Below are 19,602 nucleotides of genomic sequence, written 5' to 3' on the forward strand. Positions count from 1 at the left end.
GTGCAAGCTTTTTACCTCCAGAAGCCTTGCAAGATGATCCCAATGCAGATTCTTGAAGCACCAAACTGATCCAAGCTTGCTTAACAACTCTCCTTCTTGAAAGAACTCCAAAATGGACACCAAAACCTTCTTCTTAGGCTCCAACTCTCACTCACACACTAACTCAACTATAGGAAGACGAAATGGGGCTAAAGAGACAGATAGGGTTTGGTACAAGAGGCTAAGAGACGTTTAAATAGGGGGAAAGTTCGGGATTTAGGTTTTTGACCCTCTAATGCGTACGCCCGGAGTATCCTCATATACGCCCAGCATGCCTGAGAATCCTCCGTGATCATTCATGCAGAGTACGCTAAGCGTACTAATAGGTACGCCCAACGTACTCGAGGGATCAATTATGCTAAAACGTAAACTCTTTAGGGTTTCAAGATGTACCAGGTTTAGGGTTTTACAAATCTCGATCCCCCAATTGAACTAGACTTCGTCCTCGAAGTCTGTAGCTGTAAATAGATCTGGATAATGCTCCACCATCTCCTCCTCTAGCTCCCAAGTACATTCGGAGCGATTTTGGTTCTGCCATTGTACCTTTATCAACTTCACTTCTTTGTTACGAAGACCCTTCGTCTTCCTATCTAAGATGCCGACCGGCTTATCGACATAATTCAGGCTCCCATCCACCTGAATTTCATCCAAGGAAACAACTGTGGACTCGTCAACAACACACTTTCGAAACTGAGACACATGGAAGGTGTTGTGAATCTGACTAAGCTCCTCTGGAAGCTCTAAATGATATGTCACTTTGCCCACTCGGACCATGATCCTGAACGGGCCTATAAACCGATGCCCCAACTTACCCCTCTTCTGAAACCTGATAATCCCTTTCCAGGGTGACACCTTGAGTAGTACGAAATCCCCTACCTGAAACTCGAGGTCCGAACGTCGCCGGTCAGCATAACTTTTCTGACGGCTCTGCGCGACTCGCAACCGGTCACGCATCTGTTGAATTAGTCTGGTGGTCTTGAGCACGACCTGAGTGCCCCCCATGACCCGATGCCCAACCTCGTCCCAACACACCGGGGTCCTGCACCTCCGTCCATATAACATCTCGAATGGAGCCCGGTTAATACTGGCATGATAACTGTTATTCTACGAAAACTCTGCCAGTGGGAGGTATGTATCCCAGCTCCCTCCAAAGTCCAGCATGCATGCTCGAAGCATGTCCTTCGGCGTCTGGATCGTCCTTTCACTCTGAGCGTCAGACTGAGGGTGGTACGCCGTACTGAAATGCAGCTGAGTGTCCAGTTCCTCGTGAAACTTCTTCTAGAACCTGGAAGTAAAGAGGACATCCCTGTCGGAGACTACAGACATGGGCACCCCGTGTCAAGCCACCACCTCACGCACATAAATGTCTGCCAACTTCTCCGCGGATATACTCTCTGAAATCAGAATAAAGTGGGCACTCTTCGTTAGCGTGTCCACAATCACCCATATAGCGTCCACTCCCCTCGCCGTCCTAGGAAACTTTGTGATGAATTCCATGGTGATTTCTTCCCACTTCCACATGGGAATGGGTAGTGGCTGAACCTTGACATGAGGTCGTTCATGCGCGGCCTTGACCTTCATGCAGGTCAAGCACTGCTCCACGAACCAAGCGATTTCCCGCTTCATGCAGGGCCACCAATAACTCAACCTCAAGTCCCTATACATTTTTGTAGCTCCTTGGAGTATAGAGAACTTGGACTTATGTGCTTCCTCTAATAGCCTCTGTCTTACTCCCCTGTCACTCGTACCCATACTCGGCCTCACTTAGTCAAAGGTCGCGACTATCTTTGACAAACAAAGGATATTGTCCCCGAAATTTCTCTATCTTCCAGTTCTCCTTCTTCGCCCCTCGACCTGGGCCTCCCTGATCATATCCAACAGAGGCGAAATCACCGTCATCCTCATATAAATGTCCCTAATCGGGGACGTCTCCGTCTTGCGGCTCAATGCATCGGCCACCACGTTGGCCTTCCCTGGTTGGTATAAAATCTCGCAATCATAATCCTTCAGCACATCCAACCACCTCCTATGTTGCATGTTGAGGTTCTACTGATCCATCAGATACTTCATGCTCTTGTGATCGGTATATATAGTGAACCGCACTCCATATAAATAGTGCCTCCAAATCTTGAGGGAAAACACCACTGCCCCCAATTCCAGGTCATAAGTGGGGTAATTCGCCTCATGGGGCTTCAACTGTCTCGAGGTGTAAGCGATCACATGCCCCCTCTGCAGCAGTATTGCACATAACCCTGAGACCGATGCGTCGCAGTACACCACCAAATCATCCAACCCCTCAGGTGGTACTAGAATCAAAGCCTCGCATAACCTCCTCCTCAGGGTCTCCAAAGCCATCTACTGATCTGCACCCCACCGAAAGGTCACATTTTTCTTGGTCAAGCGGGTCAATGGCGTAACAATCTTGGAGAAATCCTAAATAAATCTCCGATAGTAGCCCACTAAGACCAAGAAGCTATGAATCTCTGATGCATTCTTCGGTACCTCCCACCGCATTACAACCTCAACCTTGGTTGGGTCAACCGAAAAACCCTCCTGATTGATGACATGCCCCAAAAATTGTACTTCCCATAGCCAAAAATCACACTTGGAGAACTTCTCATAAAGTTTCTCCGCCCTCAAAGTCTCTAATAACTTCCTCAAATGCTGCTCGTGCTGCTCCCTAGTCTTAGAGTAGACCAGGATATCATCGGTAAAGAAAATCACCGACCGATCCAGCATCGGCCTACACACTCTGTTCATGAGGTCCATGAATGTTGCTGGCGCGTTGGTGAGCCCGAACGGCGTCACCACAAACTTATAGTGCCCGTACCAAGTTATGAAAGTCGTCTTTGGTATATCCGCATCCCGAAACCTCATCGAATGATACCCAGACCGAAGATTAATCTTGGAAAACCAAGACGCACCCTGAAGTTGATCAAACAAATCATCAATCTTCGACAGCGGATAACAGTTCTTCACTGTTAGTTTGTTCAGCTCCCTATAATCGATGCACATTCTGTGCGATCCATCCTTCTTTTTCATGAAAAGAATCGGTGCACCCCACGGGGAACTGCTCGGACGAATGAACCCGCGGTCCAGCAGCTCCTGATGTTGTGCAGATAACTCATGCATCTCTGGTGGTGCCAAATAATATGGTGCCTTTGCTATCGGAGCGACACCCGGCACCAAGTCAATGTGAAACTCCACTTGCCTCTCTGGAGGCACTCCTGGTAACTCTTCGGGAAAAACGTCCCGAAATTCCTGGATAGCTGGCACACTGTCCGTATCTGCCATGGTCTCTACCCTCATATCCGAGATGGAAGCTAGAAATCCCGTGCAACCCTACTGTAAAAACCTCCTAGCCCTCGCAGCCGAACAGAGGGTCGGTCCCTGCGAGGCCCTCTCACTATGAATAACCAGTTCTCCCCCACTTGGGGTTCGAACCCTGTCCAACTGGTGCTCACAATAAATCATGGCCCCGTTGGCCCCCAACCAGTCCATCCCGACAATTACTTGCGACCCTCTCAACGGTATCGGAAGTAGATCTACACGGAAATTTTCGCCCAACACATTCAGGACACAATCCTAATACACCCTCGCAGCACTAACAGTGCGGTCGTTTGCAATCTCTACCTCGAGCGGGGAATCCAAGATCCCCGGTATGTCCCTAAACTTCTTGCTAAGTGCAAGTGACACAAATGATCGGGTAGCACCAGAATCAAACAAGACATGAGTAGGCATACCATTGACAAAATAGGTCCCTATATAATCACATAATACACGTAAGTCGCATAAATCATGATGAGCAGAGAATAATAGATACGTACCAGTCATAACGTTTGGTGCTTCCCGAGCCTCCTCGGTGGTCAACTGGTGTTGGGATGAAAACCCTAATTGAGATTTGATGAACAAGATGCGGAAAATAAGAACAAACACAAATACGAAGATTATGTCGAATGATCACTCGATTTATTCAAATATGAGGAATAAATTACACTTTCAGCATAGACTAAAGAATCTAACACTACATAAGAAACCTCACGTGGCGGGTACATTTTGCCTCACTCTTAACCCTAATAATGAATAATACATGACTATTTATAGGGAAAAGACAAGTCTTGGGCTTTTAACCTAGAATTCATCAAAGGGGCCCATTGCCATCATCCATGGAGTGCTTTGAAACCCTACAATCTCCCCCTCAAAGTATGGAATGGATGACAATGCTTTAACTTCCAAAACAAGCATCTAGCAAATAAAAAGATCTGCAACGAGGAATATATGAAGCAATCCACGAATCTTGATTCTTCAATAGTCTTTAAACACGGGCTCTAGGATATATAAATAAAGCACTGAAGTAATGTCTTTAAACTTCATTTTCGAATGTAATCCCAAAGAATCTTCATGAAAACCAAACCCGCCATAAAAACCCATTTCATAACAAAGAAACCGAATCACTTCTTGTCTTTGAAGAGCTCCCCCTCCAAGTCACAATGATCTTCAAATAAGCTAATGATATAAGCCATCAAAAAATATCATGTAACAACCCAAGCTTTAAGATTCGTAACGCCACTTGATCGAGAAAATACAAGAATTCAGAGATATAACAAGTCCTTAGCAGAGCTCGATAAAGAACTTCCGCTGTAAAGGATACTTCTCTGTAAAAGCTTTAGCAGAGCTCGATGAAGAACTTCCGCTGTAAAAGTTACCTTCATAATTCTACCACAAGCTTTATCAAAAATCTTCAAATTTGAAAAGTTACAAATCCAATTTCGAATGACCATACCAAATTCTCCCCCGTTTTATAATCAAAAACATGATTATAAAGCCTTCAAATGGTCATGAGAATGATCTTGAATGGATAAAAAATTTACTAAGCCCCCCCCCCCCCCCCCCCCCCCGCGACAAAATGATATATACAATGAAGTATAAAATCCGAAAAAGTCATGAAAATTTGATGTTATCACGAAAAACGAATTTTCGAACCGCCAAGACTTGATGGAATCTTTATTTTTCTGTTCACGAAAAAATATATGCATTAAAAATCCAAATTTATTCATCAGCCCTTAAATTTGCAAACAATTCTGAATATTGGGCAGAAACTGTCATTTGCCGAAAGTCAGTGGGCTAAATAGTAATTCTGCATCATTTTCCCCATTAGATTGAAATAAATTAGAAAATTGCACCAAAGCTTTCATGTTGCTGAAGATACAGGGACCAAATATGTAACTTGAAGTCATCTTCCCTATTTACCCATTTACGCCCTGATGAACGAACGAATCCTCACAACAGGTAACGAAAACACGAACTCCGAATCCAAACAAGCCGATCAATCATTCTTTCCGAGCACCCTGATGCGACCGAATCTAAGTTCGTTCCAAGATCGTGAATTATTCACCTGAAGCGAACCCAACCGAAGGTTCGGTTCCTTTAGTTTCTTATTTCCATTTCAAGCTTCATCCGGCGAAACTCCTTTCGCTTTCGGTCCTTCCTTCGTTCGCTCCAACCATTAAGAAGCGAACCCAAGGTCGTTGTTCCAGGTTCGGTCCAAGTGCATCAGCTTTATCCCAAGGTGAAACCATTCACAGGTACGCATATTATTCTTCCCTCTTTCGCTCCAAGCTCTTTCGTTCCAAGAGCTTACATACACAAATTCGTTCCATGTTCTTTTCGAGCACGAGCCTTTATACCGATCCTTGAGTTCTGAACGCCAAGTATCACACCCAAAGCAAACCAATTTCAAACACGAACCGAACGATCGTGGGAGAAGAACGAGTGCAATCCCAGATTTCCATTCCCGGTTTCTCACCTTTTCGCTCCTAATCAACAGATCAAAAACGAATCTCCAGGTAAACACGAAACCAAGAACAAGTTTGTTGCGAATCACAGTCAACAAATATTCATCGGTAACTTAATCCGGACTTTCGTTTGACTATTCTTCTTTCCGATTGAGTTCCTGTTACAATTTCATTCATTCGCAAGGAAAGTTTTTCAAACCAAGGGGGAGAGAATGTGTCTCAACCGCCTCCTACTTCTACAGCAACCAAAACAACCGAACCTCCTCCAACAGGCCAAGCCTCATGTTCCGGTGTAAAAGATAAAGGGAAACAAGTTGCTGAAGATAGTGACGATGAAGATAAAGAGACCATTTCCGATCTTTTGAAAAAGCAAGGCCAAGACAAGGACGCTGACATCAATGCTCGGGTTGCTAGAGAGGCTGAAGAAGCTGAACGAAAACAGAAAGAAGCTCACGACCTTCTCGAGACTAGGAAAACTCTTTTTCCTCCTTGGACTCTTGAGAAGTTTAGTGTTGCGTCTTTGGGCTCGTTAGCTAGTCCAATTTTATAGGGAATTTCGTCCCGGAATTCTGTTTGAAAGCTAGATTTGAGAATGCTAGAATAGGTGAGGGTACTTTTGCTTCATTTGATCTTCGCGTTCCCACGTGAATTCTGGCCCACGCTTTGCGTTCCACCGTACTTTCACGATCGGGATGCGACTCTGCTTAGTACGCTTCACCTCCCTGTCCATGATTTCGGTTGGTTCTTCGACGAACAGGAGATTCTCATTGATTTCGATTTCGTCAAGAGGAATGACAAGGGTTTCATCTGATAGGCACTTCTTCAGGTTAGAGACATGAAACACGGGGTGTACCCCGTTTAGCTCTGTGGGTAGTTGCAGTTTGTAGGCTACCGGACCTATTCGGGCGACGATTTCGAAAGGTCCAATGTATCGCGGGTTCAGCTTTCCCCGTTTTCCGAAACGTATCACCCCTTTCCAGGGTGAGACTTTCAACAGTACTCGATCACCGACCTGGAATTCTAAGGGCTTTCGCCGTTTGTCGGCGTAGCTCTTTTGTCGGTCACGCGATGCTTGTAATCGAGCTCTGATCTGGACGATCTTTTCTGTGGTTTCGCGAATGATCTCCGGTCCCGTTAGTGCCCTGTCCGACGTATGTGTTCCTGCTAGCTGGGTATCACCTACTTCAGCCCAACATAACGGTAATCTACATTTACGCCCGTACAGTGCTTCGAAAGGAGCCACCTTGATGCTCGAATGGTAACTATTGTTATATGAAAACTCGATCAACGGTAGGTGGGTATCCCAAGACTTTCCAAAGTCTATCACACATGCACGAAGCATGTCTTCAAGCGTTTGAATGGTTCGTTCACTTTGACCGTCCGTTTGTGGGTGATATGCGGTGCTCATATCGAGATGAGTTCCCATTGCCTTGTGGAGTGATTGCCAAAAGCGTGATGTGAACCTACTGTCCCTATCCGAGATGATAGATTTTGGCACTCCATGGACTCTTACGACTTCTCGTAGGTACAAACGTGTCAGTCTCTCCATCTTGTAGGATTCTTTGATTGGAAGGAAATGGGCAGTTTTCGTCAGTCGGTCGATTATTACCCATATGGTGTCCAGTCCGTCCGACGTCTTGGGTAGCTTGGTCACGAAATCCATAGAAATCCCCTCCCATTTCCACTCAGGGATTGCCGGTTGCTGTAACAATCCTGAAGGTTTCTGGTATTCCACCTTTACTTTGGCGCACGTAAGGCACTTACTAACATAAGTCGCGATTTCCGCCTTCATGTTAGGCCACCAATAGTGTTGTTTAATGTCCAAATACATCTTGTCCGAACTGGGATGAATGGAGTATCGTGTTTTGTGGGCTTCCTTCATAACGGCCTCCCTAAATCCTCCGATTTTTGGGACCCAAATACGGTTCATGAAGTAGTATACCCCATTCTCCCTTGTTTCTAGGTTCTTTTCCATCCCGCGCAATGCCTCGCTAGTTCTATTTTCTGCTTTCATAGCCTCTGACTGGACTGATGCAATTTGAGTGGCCAGATGAGATTGAATGGTTATCGAGTGTGTTTTCGTACGGCGATTTGAGTACTCCTTCCGACTTAATGCATCGGCTACCACGTTGGCCTTGCCTGGGTGGTACTTGATCTCGCATTCGTAGTTGTTTAGCAATTCCACCCATCTTCGTTGTCTCATGTTCAGCTCCTTCTGATTCAAGATGTGCTGGAGGCTCTTGTGGTCCGTGAAGATGGTGCACTTTGTACCGTACAGGTAGTGCCTCCAAATTTTCAGAGCGAAGATCACGGCTCCCAGCTCTAGGTCATGGGTCGTGTAATTTACTTCGTGCGTCTTTAGTTGGCGGGACGCATATGCTATCACTCTTCCACGTTGCATGAGAATGCAACCTAAACCCTGATTCGACGTGTCACAGTAGACTACAAAATCTTCTGTTCCTTCAGGTAGAGATAGTACAGGAGCGCTACAGAGAGCTTGCTTCAAGGTTTGAAACGCAATCTCTTGTCGGTCTTTCCACTTGAATGGCACGCCCTTTTGCGTAAGCAAGGTAAGCGGCTTGGCGATCTTAGAGAAGTTTTGGATGAATCTCCTATAGTAGCCTGCTAGGCCTAAGAACTGACGAATTTCTGTGGGCGTAGTCGGAGTTGCCCATCCTTCCACAGCTTTGACCTTAGAGGGATCCACATGAATTCCGTCTTGGCTAACTACGTGGCCTAGGAAATTCACACTCCGGAGCCAGAACTCGCACTTGGAGAGTTTGGCGTAAAACTTTTCCGATCGCAGAGTTTCTAGGACTTGTCGGAGATGTTGGCCATGCTCCTCTTTGCTTCGAGAATAGACGAGGATGTCATCGATAAACACAATGACGAAGTTGTCAAGGAACGGTCGACAGATTCGATTCATTAGGTCCATAAATGCGGCAGGTGCATTTGTTAGACCGAAGGGCATTACGAAGAATTCATAATGTCCGTAGCGGGTTCGGAAAGCAGTTTTAGGAATATCCTCTTCTCGGACTTTGAGTTGGTGGTATCCGGACCGTAGATCTATTTTAGAAAAATAACTAGCTCCTTGGAGCTGGTCGAATAGATCATCGATTCGTGGGAGTGGGTAGCGGTTTTTAACAGTGAGTTTATTTAACTCTCTGTAATCGATGCACATTCTGAAAGATCCGTCCTTCTTTTTGACAAAGAGCACCGGAGCTCCCCATGGCGAGTAGCAAGGTCGGATAAATCCCTTGTCCAGAAGCTCACTGAGTTGGCTGGACAATTCCTGCATTTCAGCAAGAGCCAACCGATAGGGTGATTTAGCGAGAGGGGTTGCTCCTGGAACGAGGTCGATTCGGAACTCAACCTGTCTCTCTGGGGGTACTCCTGGAAGATCTTCAGGAAACACGTCTGGAAATTCACACGCTACCGGAAATATCTTGGATGTTAGTTTCTTCTTTGGTCTTGTCCACTATGTGAGCCAAGAACGCGAAATTGTTCTTTCGCAGGTGTTTTTGTGCCTTGATGCACGAGATAAGACGAAGATTCGTGCTAGGTTTGTCTCCGTAAATTACTAGGGTTTCGTGATTTGGGAGATGAAGGCGAATGGCCTTCTCGTGGCACATAATATTAGCATGGTGGGGGCTTAACCAATCCATGCCGATAATCACATCGAAACTCCTAATTGATACTGGCATTAGGTATATTCGAAAGACGTGTTGGTTAAGGGTTAGGGTACATCCGATGTAGATCTCCCCAGTGGATTCGGTTTTCGCATTGGCCATTTCCGCCGTATAGGTTTCATTTAGCTTCTGGGGTTGTTGTTTTAATAAATGTTTAAACTTCTCGCTTACGAAACTTCGCTCCGCTCCGGTGTCAAATAAGATGCATGCATAAGTGTGGTTTAGGAGGAACGTACCGATCACAACTGCGGGGTCCTGAACTGCGTCACTCTGACCCATAGTCAGCATCCTTCCTGCTCCTCTGTTTCCTGAGTTGTTGTTAGGGCAATCTCAGCGGAAATGCCCCGTCCTTCCACACCCGAAGCAGGTGTGGCTAGGCCGTGCACTGTTGTCACCGGCATTGGTGTTGTTGTTATTGCGGTGGTTGTTGTTGTTGTTCTGGTTGTTTCCCTGACTCTGGTTCTGAGGAGGGTAAGCCCTGCAGAACCTTGTAGTGTGTCCCCTTCGGTTGCAACTGGTGCAATGGAATTCCCTGCATTCGCCAAGATGGTGGAACCCGCACTTATTGCATTTGGGAAGATTACCGGAATAGGGTCTTGAAGCATTTGAAGCAGCTGAGGCTGGAGCATGTGGTGTGGCTGGAACCGGTGCGGTGACAGCGTTAACTGCCACTGTTTGCTGCTTTTTAGAGGTCTCGGGGCCCTGACGCCCCTTTCTCTTGTTGTTCTTCCCTTTCCTGCCATCACCCTCCTTTTTCTTCTCAGTCTCCACTGGCTTCTCGCCCTTCTTGTTGTTATGATCATATAACCTCTTTGCCAATCTCTTCGCACTGTCAAACGTTTCAGGGTTCGCAGCTATCACATTCCCTTGAATGGGGGATTACAGTCCCCGGATGAATCGTTCAATCTTCTTTCCTTCTGATGTGATCATACCCGGGCAAAGCAGAGATAGTTCACTAAATCTCGATATGTAGGCATCGATGTTCCCATTCTGCACAGTGAGATTCCATAGCTCCTGCTCCATCTTCTGTATTTCGCCTCGGGGGCAGTACTCAGCCATTAACATTTCTTTCATTTCTGCCCATGGTATAGAGTTGGCTACAGGGAGCGTCATAGCTTCTACGTGTCCGTTCCACCAAGTGAGTGCTTGGTCCACAAAAGTACAGGCCGCGAACTTCACCTTCATCTGCTCGGGGCAATCGCATATCTCGAATACTGACTCTACCTTCTCGATACATCCCTTCAGAGTGATCACCCCTCCAGTGCCGTTGAAAGTTTGTGGTTTAGCGCTTGTGAAGTCCTTGTAGGTGCACGTTTTAGTGGGTCCTTGATTCGTCCCGTTGTTCGAACTTCCGGATCCTTGCCCATTGCCTCCTCCGTTGTTCCCTCGGTGAAGTTGTGCCATAGCTGCTGTGACCGCAGCAGACACGGCTGCCTGGAAAGCAGTGGTGTCAACTTCGGGCGGGGTTGGTTCGGGATTTCTGCGAGTAGCTCGGCGAGGCATCTTTCTGTCATGGAACGGAAAGATGTTGAGTGTATGTGGTTTCTATGAGGTTGTCATCCTACTAACTAGGTGTATGGTACGAACTTAGACATTGCTACCATCAGGCATACAATCATAACGTCTCAACACATAACAACTGGTAATATCATAGCAAAACACATAAAAGTTCATTAATATTATCCGCATTTAGTACAAGAAAATTTGCTCGTAAGAGCGTACATAAGTGACACTAATTCGGCAGCATAACGGCTCCATGAGTAGTGTAGTCACTTAAACATAGAGCCGGAGTACATAGCATAGTTCCTAATGACCTACTATGATAAGTCTATCCCCTAACCGCGATGAGCTGTGTCTGGAGGTGGTGCCGAAGATGTGGATGCTCCCTGAAGACGAGCCACCAAGCGTTCTGCGTCCTGAAGTCGAGACTCCCACCTTACCTGCCTCATGTGAAACTCCCAAAGGACGTCACGCGTCTCCTATTCCGCACGCTCGACTCTAGTCCACAACTGGCGTACTTGATCAGCAGTGCCCTGAGCAAGGTCGCCGGTGTCCCGTAATCGTCTCACCATGACCGGTAGGGCTCGGTCGGCCGGTCCTCCGTCCCTCAGGTCAAAGAACTCACGTGACATGCCAAACGGGGGTTGCTGTCCCTGATGTCTGCTCCATCTCCAAAGAACAATGCCCCAAGGAGGGGTAGGTCCAGTGGGGCCCACACGATAAGCAGGCACCCTGATCGGGTAAGGGGGGTTGATGACCTCGGACTCTGCGTCCGAATCACCCCCTTCGTTGTCATCGAGCTCCTCTTCGAAATGCTCTTCGTCTCCTTCGGGTTCGGCAGGCTCGCCCTCGACTTCTGCCTCCGGTTCCCCGTCAGATTCCTCTTCGGGGTCTTCCTCAGGTTCCTCTTCAGGCTCTTCCTCAGGCTCCTCCTCTTCTAGTGTCACAACTGTAAATTTTGAGCCATGTAGATCTATACATTTAGGTTAATGTGAATCAAAAACTTCAATCAAATACAACATGCTAGGACTACAAATAGTCATCAAACAATTGGAGACCCTAGAAGTTCTTGTTAAGTCTAATTTAGGCTAGAACTTCCTTATTGGATCCAAATGGGCCAATAAGCTTCCAATTAGACTATCATGGGCTTAGAACCCTAATTGGGCTCTAATTGGACCCACACTTATTTATTTTAACATTTTAGGTCATGTAGGGCCTAGAATGAAATGGATTAAGAGCCTTGATACATGAATAACCTAAAACTAGTTCAAGAAAAACATAAAAATCCTACTACATTCTCTTAAGCATAAAACACACTCTAACTAACTCTAATTTTGGGCTTAAGGGAAAAAGCCCAAATTTTTCTTTTCCCTTTTTAAAAATCTCGGCCCAAAGGCCCAAACCCAAAGAGAAATGGAAGTGTTGACTTAATGCATGCCACCTCATCTTTACCCATAGGATATCCAAGCAACATCTCATGCCTCCATGCAAGCATCACTTCAAAAATCACTTCTTTCTCTTCCTCTCTCTCACTCTCGACCATACACACATACACACTCCAAAAATATCTCCATTCTCTCTAGATTATTCAAGAACTCTTCTACCTCTTCTCCATCCAAGATCTCGAAAAATAGGAAGCATTCAAGGAAGTTCTTCCACAAAAATCATCATCTAAGGTAAGGTTTTGTTTGGATCTATGACTTGTAATCTTTATTTATCAAAAATCTCCTCCTAACCTATGCAAAATCGTGATCTTACACCCTAGAACCATCTCAAAACTCAAGATCTTCATCAAAGGGAGCCAAGGCCAAAAACACTTCATTTTTCTTCCATCTTTTCTTCCAAAAACCGAAACAACACCCCAAGGTGAGATTCATACCCCTATTTTCTGTTTTTATGAGTTTTGTGGGGGGGGGGGGGGGGGGAATACAAGTGAAAGTGTAGATCTATATGTGTTTGTATGCCTTGTATGATTTCCATGCTTATATGTATGCTTATATGTGTTTTAATGTTGGATCTAGCCATTAAACCCCTCAAAACCGAGATATAACTTATGTTTTATGATTTTAGCTTCAAATATATTTCTACATATAAAGTGATACAAGAAAAATAGCTAAGTGGTTAGCAACAATTTTCTTTAAGCTAAAAACACACCTTTTGGGCCAAAAATGTGAAAAATACAAAATTAAGGGCCCAAATTGACATTTCACAGATTCTGATGGATGAAATGTGCCAAAACGGTTTCCATAAAACTATTTCTGGAACTATATTCAATTAGAGGATTAAAAACATAAATTTCAAGCTTATTGGGCTAAAAATGAAAATTTCGGCCCAAGGAGGCCCATTATGCGAATTTTTCTGTTTTGGAGGGCCAAAACTGTGAATTTCTGTAAAACAGTGGACTATAAGTGTCCCAAATCCTTTTCAAAGGTTTAAAATGCTTTTTAAATTTAAAAAGGGACCAAAGTTGCAAAAATTTTCCAATTTGGGCCAAAATTGTCAAAATTGCGAAAAGAAGGGCTAAAACCGAGAAAAACTGCATTTTCAGGGACTTAAACTGTTTTCTATGAAAAATATGCTGGAAAATATTAATTTCAATAATTTTTGGTGTTAAAATGTCAAAAAAAAATAGTTTAAGGACCAAACCGGGAAATATTACAATAATAGGGTTGAAAATGTAATTTTTACAAATAAAGAGGGGCTGAAAACAGAAATATTTCAAGGCTAATTCAATATGTACAATTTGATCAAATAATGACACCTCGACTATCGACGAAATACAACTCATTACAATACCAAAAGTCGTTGTTAAACGAATTGGCTCGGTCTCGAGCCAATGGAAATCTACAACTACTAACTCTTCGATACTACGATTCATACAAGTAACGTTTGGTAATACATATACATACGAGTGTGCACAGACGTCTACGCACCATCTTCGGGCCCCAAAAGTGTAAAATCTTGCTTGTTGGGCCTAGCTAGCCCAATGACCTGATCTTAAGGCCCGAAGACACATATTTTCTACGAAGTGTTGAGTTTCACCGACTTGGCACAACGTAGAGTGACTTTCAATGGCTTGTACCACTGGTCCCCAAGGGTCCTTGGTATTGCTAGAAGAGTCTGCATATTTTACGAGGCGGGTCGGGGACCCCTCGCACGCATATTTTCCCCAACCGGTTAATGGAGTCACCGGGGTCTTCGTGACCTCTTTCTCTTCGGATGTGGGACTACACCTTGTCCGGGTGATTGGATAACGCGATTAGTACTGACGACGCCTTCGGGAATCGTTAGTATATCTACAAACTGGGCGTTTGCGTAACGCTGGTTTGTAGTAAATAATCCTGCTCGAGAACCTTCCAACGTCGCCTGGGACTGACACTGCTATCTTCGTAATGGTTTCAACGCAACTTAATGGATTCCAAAGGAACTAGGGGAACATCGGGTTTCCCTAGGGTTTTCAATACATACAGATTTGAAATGCATACATCTTCAATGAACATTTTTTTTTACAAGTATAGAAACAAACAAGCATACCTATGGATCTTCACAAACGTTTTCGAAAGCTTTTCTTTTCAGAAAATATCGGATTTTCTGGTGGTTTTTCAAGCAATACAAACATTCGATTTCAAACACTACTTATGAACTCACCAACATTTCATATGTTGACGTTTTTCAAAATACTTGTATTCTCAGGGAACCAGTGAATCAAGGGAAATCATACTCAGTGACGGTTGCAGTTTATTTTTGTATGAATTGAACAAATTAATTTTTGGGGAGTGTAATGTTTAAACAATGTATGATATGTAAACACTACTGGTTGTAATATGAAATGAATGGTGACGAATGTTGTTATGTTTCATATATATTCAATGTTATGATATGCAATTGAGTCACGACAGCCCCCGGACGTTTCCGCCGTCTGGTTCGGGGGTGTGACAGGTTGGTATCAGAGCTTTGTTTATAGTGAACTAGCATGTCGAGCCATACATTGATATGCAACTATAAACCAAAAAGAAGGACTAACATAACTCTGAACAAAACAAATAAATAAAACACACTTGCTTGCATTAGGAATAAAGACCCAACGCTGAATCAAACACAATAACACTGGTATCTCGGTTAATTCGGGACTGTCCTTAGTGATACCAAGGATTGAATGTAGCCTGATCCACTACATTCTCTCCAAGGTAAAACTAACACACGTCTTGATGAGATCGGAATAGCCAGGGAACCTAAAACTATACCCTTTATCACCCAAAAAGAGAATGTTTGCTTAGTCTGTACAATAGTCATAGTACCCTAGGAATAATGTAGCATAATTACGTACTCGCGTAGACAGCATGGCTGGTTTTCATCACCCTGGAGACCCCTACTTCCCTAATCAGGGAAACAACGGGTGGCTAGAGGAGGAGGAGGAGCCTGAGGAGGAGCAGCCGGGTATCCAGTTTCATCAGGCCTTAGTAGCTCACGGGATGCTGGTGGATGAACCGGGAGAGAATCCAGGAGAAGCACACGACGTCGAACCCGACGAATATATAGACACCGACTACGAATTTGGAGAGGTCGACGATGACGACGAGGAGGGTCAGGTCGGGGGCCAGGACCCCATCCCGCCATGCGAGGACGAGGCACAACCAGATCACCCCGCTCCACCAGTGAACCCCCCAAGGGAGAACCGTTCCCTCGAAGCTGAGATCGCCGCACTGCGACAACAGCTGTATGCTATGGAGGCTCGGGCAGTGAGAGCAGAGCACGAGAGGGATGAAGTTATAGGAGACATGGCAGAGATGGCGCAGCTACTGGCGCAACATTTCGGCATATGACCTTGGCACCACCTCCTGACGCAGCTCATCGCGGTTAGGGATAGACCTATCGTAGTAGGATATTAGTAACTATGTTATGTACTCCGGCTCTATGTTTAAGTGACTACACTACTCATGGAGCCGTTATGCTGTCGGATTAGTGTTACTTATGTATGCTCTTGCGAGCAAATTTTCTTGAACTAAATGCGGATAATATTAATAAACTTTTGTGTGTCTTGCTATGATATTCTCAGTTGTTATGTGTTGAGGCGTTATGATTGTATGCTTGATGATAGTAATGCTTAGGTTCATACCCTACACCTAGTTAGTAGGATCATAACCTCACCGAAACCACGTACACTCAACATCTTTCCGTTTCATGACAGAAAGATGCCTCGCCCAGCTACTCGCGGAAATCCCGAACCAACCCCGCCGGAAGTTGACTCCACTGCTTTCCAGGCAGCTGTGTCTGCTGCGGTCACAGCAGCTATGGCACAACTTCACCGAGGAAACAATGGAGGAGGCAATGGTCAAGGCTCCGAAAGTTCGAACAACGGGACGAACCAAGGGCTCACTAAAACGTGCACCTACAAGGATTTTGCGAACGCTAAACCCCGAACTTTCAACGGCACTGGGGGAGTGATCGCCCTAAAGCGATGGATCGAGAAGGTAGAGTCGGTGTTCGATATATGCGAGTGCCCCGAGCAGATGAAGGTGAAGTTCGCGGCCTGCACTTTTGTGGACCAAGCACTCACTTGGTGGAATGGTCACATAGAAGCTATGACACTCCCTGTTGCCAACTCTATACCCTGGACAGAAATGAAAGAGATGTTGACGGCTGAGTACTGCCCCCGAGGTGAAATACAGAAGATGGAGCAGGAGCTGTGGAATCTCACGGTGCAGAATGGGAACATCGATGCTTACATATCAAGATTCAGCGAACTATCCCTGTTGTGCCCGGGAATGATCACATCAGAGGGAAAGAAGATTGAACGATTCATCTGGGGACTAACATCCCCCATTCAAGGGAATGTGATAGCTGCTAACCCTGAAACGTTTGACAGCGCGAAGAGATTGGCAAAGAGGCTATATGATCATAACCACAAAAAGGGCGAAAAACCAGTGGAGACCGAGAAGAAGAAGGAGGGGGATGGTAAGAAGGGATGGAACCAAAAAAGAAAGGGGCGTCAGGACCCCGAGACCTCAAAAAGGCAACAAACAGTGGCAGTTAACGCTGTTACTGCGCCGGTTCCAGTCACCTCACATGCTCCAGCCTCAGCTGCTTCAAATGCTTCAAGGCCCTACTCTGGTAGCGCTCCCAAGTGCAATAAGTGCAGTTTCCATCATCATGGAGAATGTAAGGAGTTCCATTGCACCAGTTGCAACCGAAGGGGACATACTGCAAGATTCTGCAGGACTTATCCTTCTCAGAACCAGAGTCAGGGAAACAACCAGAACAACAACAACAACAACCACCGCAACATCAACAACACCAATGCCGGCGGCAACAACGCAGGGCCTAGCCACACCTGTTTCGGGTGTGGAAGGACGGGACATTTCCGTCGAGATTGCCCTAACAACAACAACAACTCAGGAAACAGAGGAACAGGAAGAATGCTGACTATGGGTCAGAGTGATGCAGTTCAAGATCCCGCAGTTGTGACCGGTACGTTTCTCCTAAACCACACTTATGCATGCATCTTATTTGATACCGGAGCGGAGCGAAGTTTCGTAAGCGAGAAGTTTAAACATTTACTAAAACAACAACCCCAGAAGCTAAATGAAACCTATACGGTGGAAATGGCCAATGGGAAAACCGAATCCACTAGGGAGATCTACATCGGATGTACCCTAACCCTTAACCAACACGTCTTTCGAATAGACCTAATGCCAGTATCAATTAGGAGTTTCGATGTGATTATCGGCATGGATTGGTTAAGCCCCCACCATGCTGAGATTATGTGCCACGAGAAGGCCGTTCGCCTTCATCTCCCAAATCACGAAACCCTAGTAATTTACGGAGACAAACCCGGTACGAATCTCCGCCTCATCTCGTGCATCAAAGCGCAAAAACACTTGCGAAAGAACAGTTTGGCGTTCTTGGCCCACATAGTGGACAAGACCAAAGAAGAAACTAACATCCAAGACATTCCGGTAGCGTGTGAATTTCCAGACGTGTTTCCCGAAGATCTTCCAGGAGTACCCCCAGAGAGACAGGTTGAATTCCGAATCGACCTCGTTCCAGGAGCAACTCCCCTCGCTAAATCACCATATCGGTTGGCACCTGCTGAAATGCAGGAATTATCCAGCCAACTCAGTGAGCTTCTGGACAAGGGATTTATCCGACCTAGCTACTCGCCATGGGGAGCTCCGGTGCTCTTTGTCAAAAAGAAGGATGGATCTTTCAGAATGTGTATCGATTACAGAGAGTTAAACAAACTCACTGTCAAAAACCGCTACCCACTCCCACGAATCGATGATCTATTCGACCAGCTCCAAGGAGCTAGCTATTTTTCTAAAATAGACTTACGATCCGGATACCACCAACTCAAAGTCCGAGAAGAGGATATTCCTAAAACCGCTTTTCGAACCCGCTATGGACATTATGAATTCGTTGTAATGCCCTTCGGTCTAACAAATGCACCTGCCGCATTTATGGACCTAATGAATCGAATCTGTCGACCGTTTCTGGACAACTTCGTCATTGTGTTTATCGATGACATCCTCGTCTATTCTCGAAGCAAAGAGGAGCATGGCCGACATCTCCGACAAATTTTAGAGACTCTGCGCACGGAAAAGCTTTACGCCAAACTCTCCAAGTGCGAGTTCTAGCTTCGGAGTGTGAATTTCTTAGGCCACGTAGTTAGCCAAGATGGAATTCATGTGGATCCCTCTAAGGTCAAAGCTGTGGAAGGATGGGCAACTCCGACTACGCCCACAGAAATTCGTCAGTTCTTAGGCCTAGCAGGGTACTATAGGAGATTCATCCAAAACTTCTCTAAGATCGCCAAGCCGCTTACCTTGCTTACGCAAAAGGGCGTGCCATTCAAGTGGACAGACCGACAAGAGATTGCGTTTCGAACCTTGAAGCAAGCTCTTTGCAGCGCTCCTGTACTATCTCTACCTGAAGGAACGGAAGATTTTGTAGTTTACTGTGACGCGTCAAATCAAGGCTTAGGTTGCGTTCTCATGCAACGTGGAAGAGTGATAGCATATGCGTCCCGTCAACTAAAGACGCACGAAGTAAATTACACGACCCATGACCTAGAACTGGGAGCCGTGGTCTTCGCCCTAAAAATTTGGAGGCACTACCTGTACGGTACTAAGTGCACCATCTTCACAGACCACAAGAGCCTCCAGCACATCTTGAATCAGAAGGAGCTGAACATGAGACAACGAAGATGGGTGGAGTTGTTAAACGACTACGAATGCGAGATCAAGTACCATCCAGGCAAGGCCAACGTGGTAGCTGACGCATTAAGTCGGAAGGAATACACAAATCGCCGTACGAAAACGCACTCGATAACCATTCAGTCTCATCTGACCACTCAAATTGCATCAGTCCAGGCAGAGGCTATGAAAGCGGAAAATAGAACTAGCGAGGCATTGCGCGGAATGGAGAAGAACCTGGAAGTCAAAGAGAATGGGGTATACTACTTCATGAACCGTATTTGGGTTCCAAAAATCGGAGGATTCAGAGAGACCGTTATGAAGGAAGCCCACAAGACACGATACTCCATTCATCCTGGTTCGGACAAGATGTATTTGGACATTAAG

This window comes from Lactuca sativa, chromosome 1, assembly GCF_002870075.4.
Source record: "Lactuca sativa cultivar Salinas chromosome 1, Lsat_Salinas_v11, whole genome shotgun sequence".
In the NCBI taxonomy this organism is placed as follows: Eukaryota; Viridiplantae; Streptophyta; class Magnoliopsida; order Asterales; family Asteraceae; genus Lactuca; species Lactuca sativa.